Source organism: Pinus tabuliformis, chromosome 8, assembly GCF_031772625.1.
Source record: "Pinus tabuliformis cultivar Carrire ecotype Pingquan chromosome 8, CPIR1, whole genome shotgun sequence".
Lineage (NCBI taxonomy): Eukaryota > Viridiplantae > Streptophyta > Pinopsida > Pinales > Pinaceae > Pinus > Pinus tabuliformis.
In genome coordinates, this window is record NC_142294.1 from 329,115,029 (window position 1) to 329,136,325 (window position 21,297).

Here is a 21,297-nt window from a genome sequence, read left to right on the forward strand (position 1 = left end):
TTTGGACCTGAGGGATTATTGCACAAAAAGATCGAGCACTTGTTTTGTTTGGATCGTTAAAACTATCAAAAACTCATCCCTTCTGTATTGTTTTATACTTTTTCGGACTTAAGGGATTAGATGACGAAAAAGGACCTTTGGAGTTAACTTTATGTACCTTTTCAGACTCTCTAAAAATGAAAAGGACCGAGTTATCCTTGTCGTTAGACTCGTTAAAACCATTAAATAGCGACAAACTTGTCTTTAGACGAGAACGAGTTTCACTATCGCTAGGCTCATTAAAACATAGCGATGGGCTTGCCCGAAGGGCAGGTTATAGAACAAGCATATGTTATCCTCCTCAAGCTTGACAAAAATAAAGAGGTACTGGTCAGCAATGACTGGGGAAAAATTGGGAGAAACTCAAGAAAACTTTGATGGTAGCAAGTCGCTCTTGAACATGACACTTTTCCTCCGTACCACAATCGGGTTGGGTTGTTTCGTTCACCGGTCATATCCATGGTCTCGCCATACCATCCATATTTGGGGTAATGCTACCAATCCATCGCATCAGTGTCGCCATATGTTCAAGAGAAGTCGTTTAGAAAAATTCAACCGTGTCCCATTTACTGTCGTACATTATCCTTCATCCTTTCATGACCGCCACCCTGAATCATATGTCACAGATCGTTTTCACCTCCATTAAAATCATTAGCTCCGTTCCATGTCACTGATGTGGGATTCATTAAGGCCCTCCTTTGACGGATCGCTTCTTGTCGACATCAGCTCATTATCCAAGAAGTTGATCTAGGAACAACCCCTTCAGTACTTTGAAGCTTGCATGCCTCAATGGCAAGTTTCTCACTTTCGGCGACAAGTATACATCAATGACCTTCAACCGAAAGATTTTGTGTGGTGTTCGACGCCAAGTCCTTTATTCACACCACGTGAATTGTACTACAGTACCTTGAGGGTCATTATCATTATCGGTGATTCCTCTCGCGCTTGTTAACGGTTTACATCATTGACCGGTAATCAAGCGATGGCTTTCCATGTTCGACTTCAGAACATTTCTCACATGGATCGACTTGTACTTAGAGTGAAGATCAAACGAGTTTGAAGACCCCGGATCAGTTTCATCCATCCGGGCTGCGATATATACTCAGGAAAGATAAAGACATTGACATGTACATCATTGCAGCAGATAATCATCCTACTCAAAGGATGATAATTTCATCAAAATTATCAGTCTACCATCAGACGATTGTCTGTTCTATGTACAGAAAAATGAATTTATAAAGCTGAGCATGGGAATGCCCGCCTCAGCTAGATCATGAAAGAAGTATGAAAAATAATGTATTGTATTGTATCTTATTACAGGTCTCCTCCCAACATTGGATGAACTTCGGATCCCCCTGATAAAGCATTTCACCCGATAAACGGCTTCATACTTTAGGGGGCAACTGTTATAGACATTTTTGTGCCTTACAGCATTGAGCATGAAATGTCCATAATCTAAGGGATCCAAAGTCCCTAAACATGTTGTTCCTACCCCTAGAGGAACAAGGCTAACAAACCACAGCAATTCACAGAAGTTCTCCACCAGAAACTGCTCAAAAACAAGTCAATTCAGGATCATTTCAGTGGCTCCACTAGCTGTTTGCGCTGAATGTCAAAGCCAACACTGGCTACCTGCGCTGAATGTCAAAGGCAACACTGGCTACCTGCGCTGAGCGAGAGTTGACATGTGGCAAGTTCATTCCAAGAGGTGTCAAGACCCAGGAAGCTTCCAGAATGACACTTGCCTCAGGGAATTCGACTGGTGATGAGTAAGAGGTTCCAAATCTCCAAGTGGAAGCAAGAACCTCCAAGTGGAATCAAGAACTGACAGAGGGAGAGGACACTAGTCAGATCTCAAGCTGACTCATCCTCTCTCCAATCATCTATATATGGATCTCTCCTCCATGAGATCTAGGGGCTGGAATTTTGTTATTGCAAAGAATTGTTGTTGGTTTGAGATTGGAATCATTGGGTGCTTAATTCTTTGAAGGGGGGTGAAGATAGGAATTCCATTTGCTGGGAAGGAGATGCTGGATTGGAGCCCTCTGGGTTGTATCTCTTCCTGAACCTTGTTATTCATCAATAAAGCTATCTTGGTTTCTCCTATATACTGATGTATTTTTGATGTATGATTGCATTAGTATGTTTAGTTTATTTCTAATCCTGAACTAGTTATGAATATGAATCCATGTCTTGTGTAGTGTTCTCTTCTTGTGATCTTGCAGAAACCTCTTGAAGCTGGGCGAGCGAGCAGGCAAGTAGCTGAGAACTCTCCAAGAGAAGAGAAACTAGATCGAGGGACAAACGGAAGACACCGGTTAGTCCATCCATCTCTCTTCATTCTTAATTCATAAAGGAAGAATACTAGAATAGCTGTCTCTGTTTGTTGCTAAGGCACTGTCACACCTTAGGTGGATAGGATCGTCCTGCATAGGCATTTTCCCCCACAACGCCATGGTGATGTGACCGGTGAATGAAACAAGCCAACCCGACTCAGGCACAGAGTGGAAGTGTCATGTTCAAGAGCGACTTGCTACCACTAAAGATTCTTTGAGTTTCTTCCCAATTTTTCCCGAGTCATTGCTGACCAGTACCTCTTTATTTTTGTCAAGCTTGAGGAGGATAACATATGCTTGTTCTATAATTTGCCCTTCGGGCAAACCCATCGCTATGTTTTAACGAGCCTAGCGATAGTGAAACTCGTTCTCGTCTAAAGACAAGTTTGTCGTTGTTGATCTTTTTAACGAGTTTAACGACAAAGATAACTCGGTCCTTTTCATTTTTAGAGAGTCTGAAAAGGTACATAAAGTTAACTCCGGAATTCCTTTTTCGTCATCTAATCCCTTAAGTCCGTAAAAGTATAAAACAATACAGAAGGGATGAATTTTCGATAGTTTTAACGAGCCGAACAACACAAGTGCTTGATCTTTTTGTGCAATAATCCCTCAGGTCCAAAAAGATTAAAATCTAGAGGAGGGATAGCACTTCCGGTCGCTTTAATGAGCTGGAAGGCCGAAACTCGGCAATCCTTTCATAATTTATGAGTCATATGAAAAGAGTTTAAAGAAGACTCATCTTTTGAGGAACGAGTGATAAGATGGGTAGCAGCTAATTCTAGGTAAGGGTTGGAATTTTCCAATCACGGCAGTGTCACAAGGATGGTTGGTGAAATCACTCTTCGCAGCTATTCCTCAAAATGGGTAAACAATCAAATGGAGGTGAATGATCGACCAATGAAAAGTGGAGGTGACGGTGCAAACATGACCAAGGCTTTAATGGATGATAATGCTACATTCACGGTGGTTATTTACCGGAGAATAGTTCATTTTTTAACGAGCTTAAACGCGGATTGAAACACTTGCTTGGTCTTATGTTTATTTTTTAACAAGCTTGAACTATGTGCTAAAACTGCTCGATTAGATGGTCTTGTTTTGATTTTTTTTACCATAAATAGCTTCGTATTTCCAAAGATAGTACTGTATTTTTAACTGCTTCATCAAACTAGTTAGAAATGAGCAACATTTGCATGAAAATGAGATTAAAACGCTAATATTTTACTTTGAACTACGTAAAAAGCAATTAAAAAGTGTTTTTACCTCTCATTTTACCATTTCATTTGAACTTGGTTTGTTGGAGCTTTGGAGGTGCCTTTTCCCCCTTGATTTTCACCAGCTTATTTCAGGAGATTCTGTGGACGATTCTCGGCGCCGTCTGGACCAGGTAGGAGCTAAACCCGAGCTCTTTCATTTCATGGTTTCCTTTTTGCATTCTGTGCTTCATTCTCTATTTTTCTAAGCCCCTGGGGTTTTATGGGTTCGTTCTGCCATCAACGCACCCTGGGTACATCGAAACCTGCACTGAGTGTTGGCCAGTATGAAGGCAGTTTGACATTCAACGCAGGTGGAACACTGCTACAGGTGCGTTGGGTGCAGAAAAGGAATTTGTTGCAGAGTTTTTGATGAAAATTTTTGCCTATTTCTCATCAAAATCAGGATCTAACTCCTCTCTTATTTGTTTTTCAGAGATCTCGGAGCAAGATGACCCTTACATGGCGAGAACGAGAACATGAAGAAGAGGACATGATTGCCCTACATGATCCTGTTACAGTGAACGCGCTGCAGAATTGTGGCTTGCTGAAGTTCTTCCGCATCTCTAGCATGAGACAGCAGATCAACCTACTGCAGTATTTGCTCGATGCTTGGGATCCTATCAATCAAGTTTTCCAGATTAGGGGCAAATCTATCCCCTTGACTGCAGTAGACATTTACTTCTTGATTGGCTTGTCGAGGCGGGGTGCCCCCATCTCTTTGTCAGGTTCGGCCCGAGGAAGTGACTCTGTGAGAGATTATGTCCGCCAGTATTGCAGGGAAGGATCTCAACCAAGTAAAGATGGCAAGATCATCATTCGTGATGTCACTGACAGGTCCCTTAGGTCTATCCTGTTTACTTTTGGTAGGATGGCCAGTAGTGCGTCTCTTCATGTAGCCAACAGATCCTATATGCAGCATGCCTTGGAATGCCTCCAACCGAAAATATTCAACTGGTGTGATGCAGTACTTCTTGTGATGAAAAATCAGTTGACCAAGATAAAGGACGGGAGGTTGAAGAACTTTGGGTTCGGTTCTATTTTGACCGCCTTTGCCTTGGAGAAGATACCACTGATGCAGCCACAGTACATTGCACTCGACTTACCTTCTCCTACTGAACCACGTATGCAGAGATGGGTTGACCATATGTCTAGGCATGCTGGCCAGTCTCAGATTTCGTTCTCTGATAGCTTCTTCAGGTGGTTTGATCGTCAGGAGATGGTTTATGCCGAGTATCCATATGCTGGCATGGACTTCCGGGGTGATTCAGATTTAGTACTGCCAAATGGCGAGTAGTGGGGCGCTATTGGTAGAATATTTGACCATATCACTGTTTACTGTTTTTATTTATAATGTCCTTGTGCTTTATTCTATCAAGACTTTAATCAAACTCATGTGTACATGCAGATGTTGGTCCCGTTCGTCCAGTAGTTTGCCTGAGAGTGCCAGCCGTTGCCCCAGCAGGAGAGGCTGCCGGGAGGGTTATTCTTCGTGACCTTGATGTGGCCGAGACTCTCACAGCTGTACAGGAGCAGGTTGAGAGCCTTACTCTCGGTATTCCAGATGTGAGGATCGACGAGCTACCTTTGCAGTTACAGCGGCATACTACTGGTGTGCCTAGACGATGGACTCATCTCTTACACATGATCGCACAGGCTGTGACTTGCTATCACGAGCATCATTAGACTAGGGTGCCCCCTAGAATTTTGAGTTTTTGGGTCATGTGACCGATTTTGTCTTGGTTACAGAACATTATATGTAAACCATAAACAGCTATATATATATTTTGATTTTCGGGGTTTTATTCTAGTTGAGCTATATGATCCACATGTAAAACATTGATGATGTGTTTCTTTTTATAAATGTTGCAAATGTCTATCTAACACATAGTTTGCTAATGAGTCGGTTAATGTGTTTAAGTTTCTGGAAATATGTTGATATTGAATAAGATCAAATTGTCTTTCCAAAATCTTAACCCTTAGGAACATGCGATAAATAGCTGGGTTTCGGACGGAATATATACCATTGAGTTGCAGTATTACGAGTTGTGAGTCTAGCCTGACAATTAGTCGGCGTATACCATGGGCGATGGCATCAGAGAAAAGTTCTATCAATGCGCTATACTCACGATGTTATTCGTTGATTGACCAATACATACACCTCTGAAACTTACTAACTCGCCGCTTGGATCAAAAATGGCCTAGGCCGCGAAGGACAGGTTCCGCGAACTACGACTCGCTCCGTCGGCGTATCCAACACATGTCTCCAAAAGGTTTGACATCTGCAATAAATGTAAAAAGGTGGATTACTCAACCAAAACGAACACTTTAGCAAAAATAAAATACAACAAAAGCATATTGGTTACTATTTAAGCATAGTAACGCTTGAGGTACAACCCATTACGAGGTTGCGCCAGTGGAACTCTGTCATAATCCATTAACTCGTAGGCTCCTTTTGCTAACACCCGTTTAACAATATAGGGGCCCATCCATAAAGACTTAAATTTACCTGCTCCCAATTTATCAGATTCTTGGTCGTAAAGAAAGACCAAGTCACCTTCTGAGAAGACACGGGGTTTGACATTTTTGTCGAACTATGCCTTGACTCGTTTCTTATGGGCTTCGTTAGCCAAAGCGGCATCACGACGGCTTTCATCCAATTGGATTAATTCCAAGAAACGAGCCTCTTCTTCTGAAGTTCCGGGGAGGAGATCGATTGCGGGTTTAAGAGACAAGATTTCGCACTGGACTGGTAAGACTGCTTCCAGGCCATATACCAGTTGGAAGGGTGTGAACCCGGTCGCATTCCTTACCGATGTTCGGTAAGCCCACAAGGCTGAGTACAGGATTAGGTGCCATCTTCTTTTGTGAACTCTGATCATCCTTTGCAACATGCGCTTCAGGACCTTGTTGATTGCTTCAACTTGTTAATACGGAGTAGAGCTGTCATGAGACAATCCTAGTTTGGCAGCTAATTCGAGCATCATGTGATTGCGAAAATGCAATCCATGATCTGTGACTATAGCCTGTGGTACGCCGAATCTGGCGACTACATGATTGAAAAAGAAAAGGGCAGCTGTTTCACCAGTATTATCTAATGTAGGCATCGCCTCGGCCCATTTGGTAAAATAGTCAACTGCGACTATGATATACCCATGCCCCTCGGTCGAGGTGGGGTTACATGTCATGAAATCGATGCCCCATTTGGCGAACGGCCCAACAGCAACTATTGGCTGTAGAGGTGCGGGTGGTCTTCTGGTTTTGCTATCAAAAATTTGACAAGCATGGCAACTTCTGACTGTGGTTATGCAATCTTTGAACATTTTTGGCCAGAAGTATCCTGCTCGTAAGATTTTTTGTGCTGTAGCATATCCAGATTGATGCCCCCCACAGGCCCCTGAATGACACTCATTCAGGGCTTTTTCGGCCTCCTCATGGGTGAGGCACCTTCTCATAACTGTATCTATACCATGACGGTAAAGTGTATCACCGACGATCATGTAGTCTTTTGCTTGGTACCGAATACGTTTTTGTTCAGAGTGAGAGGTGTTAGGCCTAAACTTTTGGGTTTGGAGAAAAGGAATAGGATGAACTAACCTGTGTCTTGCACTAGTCCTTTGATCCAATCTCTCTCCTCTTTGAAAGCTTCCAGCTACCTGCTCTTTCACTTGCCCGGCTTCACCAAGTTCCTGCAAGATCATAGAAGAAGAAAACTACACAAAGACATGGATTTACATTCATAAATAGCTTAGGATCAGATTTAAGCTAAACATGCAAATATAACAAAACATCATTGATACACAAGCATGTACGAGAAACTCAAATAGTTTTATTGATATGACAAGAAGGTCCAGGAGGAGTTACAACCGATGATTCCTGATCCAGCATCAACCCCCCAGCAAAGGAATCCCCTCTTCACCTCCAACAAAGCATAAATCACCCAATGCACTGATCTCTATCTCAAAACCAACAACAATTCTCTGCAAAGTACAAAATTCCAGCCCCCGGATCTCTGGGATGAGGGATCCATATATAGATGTATGCAAAGAGGATGAGTCAGCTTATGATTTGACTTGTGGCTTCTCTCTGTCAGTTCTTGCTTCCACTTGGAGACTGAGAGCCTCTTACTCATCCTTGGTCGAACTCAGTGAGGCAAGTGTCATTGGGGAAGATTCTGGAAGTTTCCATTATCTGTCCACCTCGCGGAATGACACTGCCATTTGTCATTTCCCACTCAGCGCACCCTGGTAGTGCATTTAGGTGCGTTGCAACGCACCTAGCTAGTGTACTGGGGTGCTATGCAACGCAGCTAGCTAGTGGAGCAGCTGAAATGATCCTGATTTGACTGATTCTGAGCAGTTTCTGGTGGAGAACTTATGGGAGAAGCTGTAATTGGTTGACCTTGTTCCTCTAGGGGTAGGAACAACACTTTTAGAGGCTTAGGATCCCTTGGTTTATGGACATTTCATGCTTAGAGCTGTAAGGCACAAAAATGTCTATAACACTGTTGAACCCATCTAGGAAAGAGAAGAAATTCTTCCCTGCCAGTCCATCCAACACTTGATCTATGAAAGGAAAAGTGAAATGGTCTTTCTTGGTGGCTTTGTTAAGTTCTCGGTAATCTACACAGATTCTCCACTTCTCATTCTTCTTGGGCACAAGCACTAGAGGTGAGACCCACTCACTATCGGAGATGGGGTAGATGAATCCTGCATCCAACAATTTTTGCAATTCTTCTTTGACAATGTCTTTAAGGGCTGGATTCATTCTCCTCTGAGGCTGCCTAATTGGTTTACAATCTTCTTTAATGTAAATGTGATGGGTACAGACTGAAGGGTGGACTCCTTTCATCTCCTTATAGCTTCAAGCGAAAGCATCCAGATGATTTTTCAGTAAGCTACATAGCTCTTTCTCCTGGGAGGGAGATAGGGAGGCGCTGATCTTTAAAGTTCTTTCGGGGCCAAACTCGACATTCTTAACTCTAGGAGAGGTCAGATTAGTCACACAGAGGTCCACTAAAGTGCTAGCTTGGGTACCCTCCACCAACTCTTCTAAGGATTGTGCACTGGGAGGTGGATTTCAAATCAAATTCTCAATCAACTCATCCTCGGTTTGAGGACCTCCCCTAGTGGTTTCTACTATTCATAATGGTGCAGAGTAGACCTCATCCTCATCTCCCTCTTCCAACTAGAGTGGTAAGTCATGTTCTACAGAGGTTGGGCAGGAGGGTATAGGACTAGCTGCTTGGACATAGGCCCATTCTTGATGGTCATGCTTCCAACTCGACAACTGATGTAAGCATCCGTAGTGGCTAACCAAGTCCTTCCCAAAATGAGGGGGTATCCATTGAGCTTTGACTTTGGCTGAAGGACCAAGAAGTCCGCAAGGTACTCCCAAGAGTCAATAGAGACCAAGACATCTTCCATAATCCCTTCGGGATTCATGGTGGAGTGATCTGCTAACTACAGGACTGTTAAGGTCTTCCTTAAGGAACTCTGAAGGTTGAGTTTAAGCATGGTGTCCCTGGTCATCAGATTAGTGGCAGCCCCTAGATCAATCAAGGTATGGGGTATTATGGTGTCATTGATGTGGACATCAACTACAAGACTCCCAGGGTCCAAATACTTTGGACAGATGACTTGCCCCAACATTAGATCGGACAGTTGTCTTATGACATTGATAGTCAGAGCATCTCTCTTTCGCCTACCTGGGTGCTTGAAACACTTCTCCTTAGTCAATTTGTTGTATATTGGTACATCTTTTATGGCCTGGAGAAGTGGTATTCTCACACACAACTGTTTAAGTTCTCCTAGAAGTTCAGTCTCTTCTCGGTTCAATTGCGTGGTTACTGTTAGTCTCTCAGGAAAGGGTGGAATGGCTTTGGGTTCACTTTCCTATTTCTCTTCCTCGTCCTCTAGGGGAGGAGGTTGGCGATCTAGAAGGGTCTTCCCAGATCGCAAGTTGATCTCCTTGATCTCCACAACATAGGTAGGGCATGTTGTCTCCCCAGTGTACACCTGCTGGGCCTGTCGGTTGTTGGGGTTCGGGTTCGGTTGAGCAGGCATCTAGTGTTGTCTTAGAGGAACAAGAGGTAATGGTTGTGGCTGATCCGGTGGTGGAGGCAGAATGGCGGTAGGAGAGTTTTATTGGGGCCTCCACCCCGGTTGAGGTGCATTCCACTGAGGTTGTGGCTGGACATGTGAGTGAAACGAATGAGCAGTGGGTTGAGTATGGTATTGATATGGATAAGACCACGGAGGAGGTGCAGACTAGGAAGGATGAGCAGGGGGCCCCCAAGAAGGTATGTGAGAAGATTGGTTGGGGCTATAATAAGCTTGGGATGTCCCTTGCATCCCCTACTAGTAAGGTCTGGGCCCATGCGACCTCCTTTGGTTGAGGAAGTAGAGAGGTTCAGTGGTTGCCTCAGTCCCTTGGTACATGGCTTTAAATCCGGGCAAGGTTGGGCATTGGTTTGTGGGGTGGTTTTCCTCACAAACAAAACATACCTCTACTAAGTGCAATGGACACTCGTTCTTAGGGTGCTTCCTCGTATATCTAGGACAAAAAATGGCCAAAGCCCTCTCAACTTCCTCTTTCTTTTGTTGGATTCATAAGTATCAAGTTGCATGGCAATGGTCTGTCTCATCTCACTTTTGAGGTCTTCCATCTGATTAGAAAACTCATGCTTGGAGAAGGTGGTACTAGCTGAAAGTGGATTCCCCCTACCTCTTTTTCGGGCTGCCCTAGAGTGGTTTCTAAGCACAATTTTTATGTCCTCATAAGGTAGTTGGTAGATGTCTGCTCTAGCTAGCATGTGAAGAGTATCTAGAAGGTCTTCAGGGACTCCTCAGAGTAGAACTAGCTTTAGAGATTTAGGGTCAAGTGTGCACCTGGCCCGTTTATAGCTGAGTTGGATCCTTTCCTCGTAGTCTTCTAAAGACTCATCATTTCCCATGGTCATCGGAAAGATTTCTTCCTTCATTTCCTTTGACCTATGGTAGTCCCGGTATTTGTTGTTAAAGGCTTGTTGCATCTGAGCCCAAGTGGTGATACTGTTTCCAGGTAACCCCATGAACCAGCGTAATGTTGCATCCTCGAGGGTAGATGGAAAGAGTTTCAACTTTTTCTCGTCTTCTACATAGTCATAAGTTTGACAAAGGACAGCAAACTCAAACAGGAAGGTATCAGGTTCTTCAGTGGTCAAACCATGGAAATGAGGTAAGGTTGAGGGAATTATGTTCTTCATCTTCATGTCCCCGTTGGTCTCTCGGATAGGGAAGGTACCTTCAATTCTCTCATCATCTTCTCTATCATTTCTCTTTTCATCCATGGTCTCAAAAGGAATGTTTTCTTGCTCTTCTTATGTTATAAGATCTTCGTATATCTCAAGAGGTTCACCTATAGGTTCTTCTGGGTCACTGCCACCAAAGAAGAGAGAAGGGTGACTGAGTGAAGTGGTGGGGGTGTTGGGTAGGAATTTTCTGGTATTATCTCTATTCCTACAAGGCATGAAAATATTTTTGGTTGCTTTTGCTTTTTTCTGCTTGTACCTGCAAAACTGAAACAAATGGAATTGCAACTGACTCAAATCTATTTTGTGGAAATGAAAATTCGGAATTGAAATGAAAGCATGAAAGGACTAAGCTATTTTGCTGAAATCAAATTGCAGGAATGAAATGCTAGACTACGCTTGTAGAATTGAAATTCTATTCTACGCTTGCAGAATTGAAATTGCGGAATTGAAAGGCTAATCTATGAAAGCAGGAAATGTCTAATTTACTTTTGCAGAAATGAAATTGCAGAATGGAACTGAAATAAACTACTTAGCAGAAGGTTGGAGTAGAAAAAAAATAGAAGAAAAGCAGGAATCACAAATAATCTTACGCTTCCCCGACAACGACGCCAAAAAGAATGGTGGGCTCCAGTATTGCAGCAATAATGCTGCAACTTCTGGGACTCCCTTCTTTACTTTTATCAACCCGGTAGTTCGTAACAAACTTGGAAGTGACGGTGCTATATGCACAAGTACTAGCTCTTGCCGCAGCTGTCACTTGGTCAGCTGGCACAAGTCCGCTAAGATCTTAATCCAAATTCTATGAGCTATGAGAAGAAGCTTTTTAACTGATGGATGAAAGCTAACTCAAAGAAGGCTGATCTACTCGCAGAAAGAAACTCGGAAGCTGAAAGGAAACGTAAACCCTATCAAACCCTAATTTTACCAGTTAGCCCTACTGATACAAGAAAGAGGATGTAAGCTACTGAAAGAGATGCCATTGACTTCTAGGGAGGTAGAATGCATGTGTCTAAGCTACTTCTACAGTAACATCTAAAAAAAACATCTTTTTGTATTTTTGAATAAGTTTCCATAATTATCATGCATGTGATTTAACTGTTTTTGATTGTGCAGAGGTGGATTGGTGAGAGGAAATGCTTGGAGGATGTCGGGAAGGTTCATAGAGGGCCTAAGGGGTCCCTAACACCCTTCCAGAGAGTTTCATAGAGTTTGGCTATCAAGAAGCCTCATTTGTGAGCTTCTACATGAAGTTTGTAGGGGTTCTACAAGATGTCTATAATTCTCTACAGGATGCTCAGAAATGGGATTTTGGAGGATGGATGGAGAGAGAAAGGTGAAGGAGTGAGTATGGGGATAGGACAGGGGTGTGAGGAGGTCCAGGAATTGGTGGATGGAGCCGAGGAGAGATGAAGATGGGTGGATTTTTTCAAAGAGGAGTGAAGCAATGTTGCACAAAAATTAGGGTTATGTGAGCAAATGTGGCAAACGTGAGGCAAGAATCTGCGTTAGGGGATGGAGCAGATGGGATTGATGGAGTATGGGAAGATAGAGAAGTGGTACGGGTGCTCTGCAAGTTGTTTTTCCAACTGAACCAACGAAGACTTGTAAAATCAAAGACCTAGTTACGTTGACCTAATCTGATCTAGCTAACAGTAAAGAGAATGAACAAAATTTTATTTGCATTGAAACCATGGATACCAACTATGAAGCGAAGCAATCAAGACTCTGAACATGTAACCAACTTTTGAAAATAAAAATCGAACACTAAAGGTTGCATGGCGAATCAAAGACTGTGTTTTTGTTGGCAGCAAGGTCACCTTGATCCCAGCTCCTGATCGCACTGAGGGAGAGGTGAAATCAGAGGTGCTTGGTGGCCTTTTTCTAAAGCTTGTCCCTGTTAATAACCTATCAACTCAATTTGAACATCAAAAGTATTTCTAATCATCAACAGTGACCTAGATAATCAGCAAGATTTTAATCTACTTAACAGAAATTATTTTGCAAAGACATAAAAAGCAAATAACAGTACGTAAGGAAGCCCTGGCACTTGGGTTGGGCCCAACCCCAAGAGCTACAAGCCCATATAAAGAACTCAGAACTGATGCCAAATAGAGTTGCCTTTCATTACCCAAAAATAATCATGTCACAAGAAAGTTATACAATAGTAGCTACAAAAACGAGCTGAGATAATGATAGCACTATAGTGCAAAACCCAACAGTTCCAAAAGTAAACTATGAAGGCTGAGGCCTTCCTATTTATACACTACGAGGGGCCTAGCAGCCCTCCTTAATTCAAGGGACTCGGTTGTTCAAACTGCCAGTAAATAGTCACTCTTCACAAAGCTGCTCAGCTGCCTTTAGGATTCGTTTTGGTGGCCTGTTGGGCTTCTAGTTGAGGTTGGAGATTTCGAGGAAGGGCCATTTAATGCAAGAGACAACCTCCCTATGAATCCTCACCCTTGCTTCCTCAAGCTTGGCTGTCACCTGGCTCATAATTGCTTGGCTTTGCTCCAAAATTTGTCCAAAAAACATGAAATAACCACGTATTAGCCTCCTTGGTAAAGTGACCACCCTTATTCGTTCAAATAACATAAACATACTCAAAAAACATGCATAATCTATGAAAAATGGTGGATTGATCAAGGACAATTAGGAAAAATGAGCCTAATAAGTTACCCAATTCGGGGCTCATCACCCTCCTAAGGGAGAAGTGTGCAATTCCATAAGAATCTTTTGTTTTAGCTAGGAATTCTTACAGAGGTATAAGCGATCTTTGTACAATAACGAATCATTTTGCCAGCTAAATGTATCAGACATAATGGAGTCTTGTTGTAACTTTCGAATAAGTGCCCACACTTCTTTGTCATTCTTCCATTCCTCCCTTGCCTCGTTTATCTAATCTGGTTGGATAATAGAAATGGCGCACAACAATGCTTCCACATCCTCATGCTTTCTTGAGAGTGCATCTGCCACCACATTTTGCTTCCCTTTTTTGTAGATGACTGCAAAGTCATAACCCAACATCTTTGTGACCTACTTTTGTTGCTCTTCAGAGGATAACCTTTGTTCTAAAAATTATTTAAGGCTATCATGATCCATTTTTACCTTGAAGTGTCTTCCCATTAGGTAGGGTCGCCATTTCTTAAGTGCATGTAGTATTGCCAACATTTCCTTCTCATAAATAGCTTTGTGTAAAAACTTTCCCTTGATTCGACGATTTTCAAAAGCAATGGGTCTTTCATCTTGCATTAAAACAACACCAATTCCATTTCCTAAAGCATCACATTCCACAATAAAGGTTTTTGTGAAGTCTAGTGTAGCTAAGACCGATGCTTGGCACGTTGCCTCTTTAAGATGCTCGAAGGCCTTTATTGCTTCTGGAGTCCATGAAAATGCATCTTTCTTCAATAATGTTGTTATAGGTGTTGTTATTCTCCCATAATTTTTAACAAACTTGCGATAATACCCTGTCAACTCGAGAAATCCTCACAGATGCTTTATGGATGTGGGGATTTTCCATTCCTTCATGGCTTTAATTTTGCTAGGGTCTACCTTAACTCCTTCATGGGATACAATATGACCCAGATATTCCACCTCTTGTACTCCTAAGAAACATTTGGATCTTTTTGCAAATAATTTTTTCTCCTCCAATAGTTGTAGCACCCTATCAACATGTTCAACATGATCCTTCCAAGACTTGTTGTAGATTAGTATATCATCAAAAAATACTAACACAAATTTTCTAAGGAATGGTTTGAAAATGGAATTCATCAAACCTTGAAATGTTGAAGGTGCATTGGTAAGGCCAAAAGGCATGACCCAAAATTCATAATGACCCTCATGAGTTCTAAATATTGTTTTCGGAATGTCTTCAGTCTTCATTCTGATTTGATGATATCCTGAATGAAGATCCAACTTGGTGAAGTAAATTGATCCATGCAATTCATCCAGTAATTCATCAATGACAGGAATGGGAAACTTATCTTTAATAGTGAGCTTGTTGAGCTCCCTATTATCCAGACACATGCGTTATAGACATTTTTGTGCCTTACAGCATGAAGCATGAAATGTCCATAATCTAAGGGATCCAAAGTCCCTAAACATGATGTTCCTACCCCTAGAGGAACAAGGTCAGCAAACCACAGCATTGAATAACAGTTCTCCACCTGAAAATACTCAAAAACAAGGCAATTCTGGATCATGTCAACTGCTCCACTGAGCATCTGCGCTGAATGTCAACTGCTCCACTGTCTACCTGCGCTGAAAGTCAACTGCAAAGAAGGCTACCTGCGCTGGGCGAGTTGGGACAAGTGGCACAGTCATTCCTCAAGGTGTCAATGCCCAGGAAGCTTCCAAAATGACACTTGGATCAAGGAATTCGACTGGTGATGAGTAAGAGGGTCTAGATCTCGAAGTGGAAGCAAGAACCTCCAAGTGGACTCAAGAACTGAAGCGTAACTGAAGTGGGAGAGGACACTAGTCAGCTTCATGCCAGCCTTAAGCTGACTCATCCTTTCTCCAAAACTCCTATATATAGAGCTCTCTCATGAGGTCTAAGGGGGCGGGAATCTGGTGAATGTAAGGAAGTGCTGTTGGTTTGAGTTTAGAACTATTGGGTGATTTGCTTTGAAGGAGGTGAAGAGGAGATTTCTTTCTGCTGGGAGGTGATGCTGGATTGGGCCTTTTATGGTTGTATCACTTCCTGAACTTTACTTCTTCCATTAATAAAGCATTTGAGGTTCTTCTATATGCATGTGTCTCAATGGTGTATTGTTATACTTGTGTGTTTGATTTATTCTAATCCTTGAATCAATTATGAATGTATGCTTCTTGTAGTTTCCCTCTCTTGCCATTTTGCAGGATCTTGGTGTAGCTGGGCCAGTGAAAGAGCAAGGAGCTGGGAGCAAGCAGCAAGGAGAGAAGATTGGATCAACCATTAGCGAAAGACATCGGTTAGTGGATCTCTTTCTCCCCCATTTTACTTTCATAAAGAAGAAATCTTAGATAGCTTTGCTTCGATTGTTGCTGAGGTACTATCACCCTTAGAGTGGGATAGGGTCATTCCGTATTGGATACTTTTCCCAACAACAACATGCACCATGATCCATCCTTCTTGTGCACCAATAATACTGGAGCAGAGAAAGAACTTTGACTTGGCTGAATTATACCAACCTCTAGCATTTCTGCAACCATATGTTCGATTTCACTCTTTTGGGCATAGGGATATCTGTATAGCCTGATGTTTGAAGGAACACTTCTTGGAATCAGATGAATAGCATGATCATGATCACGAATAGGTGGGAGACCTTTGGGAGTCTTAAATACCTTGGAATGATTGTCCAAGACTTTTTGGAGATCTAGAGAAATAGATGATTCCAACATCGAAACATCTAGCGAACATAATTGTGCAATTACACCTCTTTATTCCTTTTTTAGAAGCTTTGTCATACTGTTAAAGCTGATTATCTTTCCTGGTTTCCCTACAATGCTGCTTAATTCAACTTCCTATCCTTCCATAGAAAATTTCAAGAAAAGTTCTTGAAAATTAAAAGCTATTGTACCCAAGGATTGTAGCCATTAGACTCCTAGTACAACGTCAGCACCTCCCATTGGAATGGAAAGCATTGGGCTAGTCAATACATATTCTCCCATGGATAGCTTGATATTATGGCACTTTCCAGAGCAATTTATTGTTCCTCCATTTGCAACCATCACTTGACACTCTGGTGCTAGATATAAAAATCAATTCAATTCTTTTTCTACCTTGCAATGAATAAAATTGTGGGTACTTCCTAAATCAATCAACACTATTACCTTTTTCTTCTTGATTTGTCCTTCTATCTTGATGGTTTGAGGAGTGGTAATTCCCGCCAATGCATTACAAGATATGGTTGGATTCATTTCTTCTTTATCTAGGCTTTGTTCCTGGAGTATATCCTCTTCTTTTGACCTTTCTTGCTCCTTTTCTTCTTCCTCTTCAAAATCTATGTAGAATAATTCCTTTTCAGCACACTTATGACCTTTAGTGTATTTTCTATCACAACTGTAACAAAGCCATTTTGCTCTTTTTTCTTCCAGTTGTTGTGGTGTCAACCTCATATGTTGAGGAAGACTAGGGGCAATGACACTTCCATCTTTATAGTTGTGAGTGGTGTGCTTCCTGGTTGCCATAATTTTGCTTTCCATTTTTCTTGCTAACGAGAATGCCTTCTCTAATGAATCAGGTTCCCAAAGGTGAACATCATGTCGGATATTATCCTTTAAAGTCCCTATAAACACATCAATCCTATGCTCCTCTGGAATATTTTTTACCCTTATGTTCAATTTTTGGAACTCCTCAATGTGCTCCATTATTGAACCCTTTTGTTTGAGACTTATCAATTGGCTAAAAAAATTGTTTCTTTTTGTATCCTCATAATGTGCTATCAATTCTTCCATAAAAATTGCCCAAGTGATAATTTGTTTATGAGAGCAAAGCCATTGATACCATACAAACTAATTTGGTTCCAAATATGAAGTTGCGATACGTACCTTTTGTGCGTTTTGCACATTATTGAGATCGAAAAATTGCTCCATATGTAATATCCATGTTGCGGGATCCTTGCTGTCAAACTTCCTCATATCGATTTTTGGAATATGGTGGGTCTTCAATCCAACATTAGAGTCTATGGAATCATGATTAACATTTCTTTTGTTCTCATCATGAGTTTCCTTTACTACCCTTTCACCATTAGTGACCATTTCTTGTAGCAACTTATTCATATTTATCTTCAATTCTTCCATCTTATCATCCATGCCATCAATTTTACCATCCATGCCATTCATCTTAGCTTCCATGCCATCCATCTTAGCTTCTACGCCTTTCTTTAAACAATCCGTCTTAGCTTCTACACCTTTCTTTAAACCATCCATCTTAGCTTCTACATCTTTCCTTAAACCATCCATCTTAGATTCTATTGCTTTTTGTGCAAGTGACACTTGTTGCACTTGGTCTCGTAATTTTGATATATCATGTTGCATTTCTTCCTCTTCTTCATGAGTCATGCTAGACCTTTCAGGTTGCTTACTAGGTGTTTGCATTTTCTTTCCTCGGGGCATCAATTACCGATTCAAACTAATTTTTCAAACCAAGCTTATGCAAAAATTTAAAAAAATACACACATTTTTTCACTTTGTAGAAGCTTGATATTTAATCTGATGTATCTCTGCAATTTCGGATCTTCCAGTTCTGAAATTGTGACATGTAGTAGCCCTTTATGTCCTCTTTCCAATGCCACCAGTCTGATCCAAATTTGATTCTCCAAGGAAGAGTTATGCACAATCTCCCAAGATGACCTGATTATATACTAGTCCAGTAGAGCGAACTTGCATGACATGCCACGAGTCACTGTTTTTACCTTTGGTTTTGAAAAATATACAAGAAGCTACAGTCCATCTTCTTTATGTACCTTCTTACAAAATTTCAATCCGATACTCAGGGAGAAAGTTATGACGATTTTCCCCAAGTCACCTGTTTGGAATGTAATTCAGGAGTCTGTAAAAATAGCAACTTCCTCAGATAATATCTCCGCAAATATAGCACGAAAAGCTCTGAAATTTGGACCCGAGATTCAGTGTGATTTCTTCTCAAATAGGTTTTTTTTTAGCTTCTGAAACGTCGCGGAAAAAAATTTATAGTGGAAATTCCACGATGACCTGTTTGGAGCAGTGGAACCCTAGAATCCAAAGCTTTGATACCAAATGTTATGAAACCAGCTCACAAAAAGATAGAAAAGAGAGATCAACGCCTTAGAATTCAGCCTCTTTGAGGGGGCAACCTTCTTTACATTACAAAAATTAACAATTCTTCGATGATTCAAATCAAAAAACCTCCTTTCTATATATAGGAGTCTAAGGAGTCACAATATAACCCAGCCGACCTAACAATAATAATATAAAGCCACAAAAATAACAATAGAGGGATTCTATGGGGCACAGTAATAACAATATGGGGACAATAGGGGCACAACGATATTAATAAGGGATACAACAATATTAATGGGGTAATCACTAGTATTATAGGGACCCAACATCCTATATATTATTTAAGTTACAATCTTAATGATATAGAAAGCAAGTACTCTTATGTTGAAGAGTTGGCTTTAGCAGTCGTTCAAGTGGTACAGAGATTTCGACACTATGTTCTCTTTCACAAAACTACCATTGTGTCAGATTGCAACCCTATGACCTACATTCTATCGCATCAATTACTGGGGGGAAAATATTCCAAATGGATATCTATTTTGCATGAGTTTGTGACCTTCCCTCGTCATCCAACGATTTAACATCCAAAGCATCAATCGTGGATGAGACTCTGTTTCTGATATCATCAAGTGATCTGTGGTATGGGGATATATTGGTCTATCTCCAAACCCAAAATTTTAGGCCTAACACCTCTCGCTTTGAACACCGGCGTACTCGATACTAAGCTAAAGACTATCTAATCATTGGCGATATGGTTTACTGTCGTGGTGTCGATACAGTTCTATGAAAGTGCCTCATGCATAAGGAGGCTGAAAAAGTTTTGAATGATTGTCATTCAGGTGCTTGTGGTGGCGATCTATCTGGTTACACTACTGTACAAAAGTTCTTATGAGCTGGTTACTTTTGGCCAACCATATTCAAAGATTGCATAATCCCAGTCAGAAGTTACCATGCTTGTCAGATTTTTGATCACAAAACTAGATTACCACTCACACCACTACATCCAGTAGTCGTTGTTGGGCCATTTGCTAAATGGGGCATTGATTTAATGACATGTAACCCCACCTCGGCTGGGTGGCATGGGTATATTATACTTGATGTCAACTATTTTACAAAATGGGCTGAGACGATGCCTACATTAAACAACAGTGGCAAACCGGTTGCTCTTTTCTTTTCTAATCATGTAGTTTCTAGATTTGGTGTACCACAGGCTATAGTCACAAATCATGGATCACATTTTCGCAATCACATGATGATAGAATTGACAGCCAAATTAGGACTGTCCCATGATAGTTCTACTCCATATTATCTGTAGGCTAATGGACAGGTTGAGGCAATCAACAAAGTCATTAAGCCCATGCTACAGAGAATGATTGGAGTCCACAAATAGAATTGGCATTTAATCATGTAGTCAACTCTGTGGGCATATAGGACTTCTATGAGAAATGTGACCAAATTTACACCCTTTCAATTGGTGTATGATCTGGAAGTTGTCTTACCAACTCAGTGCGAAATCTCATCCCTCAAGATTGCAATTGATCTACTTCCCGAAACTTCTGAAGAAGAGCCTCATTTCTTGGAACTAACCTACCTGGATGAAACCTGTCGTGATGTTGCGCTAGCTAAAGAAGCACATACGAAATGTGTCAAGGTGCAATATGATAAAAATGTCAAGCCTCATGTCTTCTCAGAAGGTGACCTGGTCTTGCTTTATGATCAAGACTCTGACAAATTAGGAGTAGGTAAATTTGAACCATTATGGATGGGCCCCTACATTGTTAAACGAGTATTGACAAAAGGAGCCTACGAGCTAGTCAATTATGATTGGATTCCACTGTCACAGCCCCGAAACAGGTTGTATCTTAAACGTTACTATGCTTGATTGAGTGTAGGAAATTCGTTGTACATATGATTTTATTGCATTTTTGAGTGTTTTCTTTTAGAGTTGTCATTTTGGTTATGTAATCCACTTCGCATTTTTTGTAGATGTCAAACTTTTTGGAACCATTTGATGGGTACGCTGACGGAGCTAGTCGTAATACGCAGAACCTATCCTTTGTGGCTTGAGGCATTTTCCCTCCAAGCAGTGAGTAACTGAGTTTCAGGGGGATATTATTGTTGGGAAAAGTATCTATTCAGAACGCCCCTATCCCACTCTAAGGTGTGATAGTGCCTTAGCAACAAACAAGGAAAACTACTTGAGTATTCTTCTTTATGAAATGTAAATGAGGAGAACGGATGTAACTAAGCTGTGTCTTTCGCTAGTTTGTTGATCCAATCACTCCTCTCTTCAATAGCTCCCAGCTCCTTGTTCCCTTACCGGCCCAGCTTCACCGAATTCCTGCAAGATCACAAGAGAGAGAAACTACACGAAGATATAGATATACATTCATAAAAAGCTCAGGATCAGATTAAGCTAAACATGCAAATATAACAAAACATCATTGATACACAGCATGTAGGAGAAACTCAAATAATTTTATTGATATGATAAGAAAGTCCAAGAGGAGATACAACCAAGTGAGTCCCGATCCAGCATCTACCTCCCAGCAAAGGAATCCCTTCCTCTCCTCCAACAAAGCATAAATCACCCAATGTACTAATCTCAATCTCAAACCAACAACAATTCTCTGCA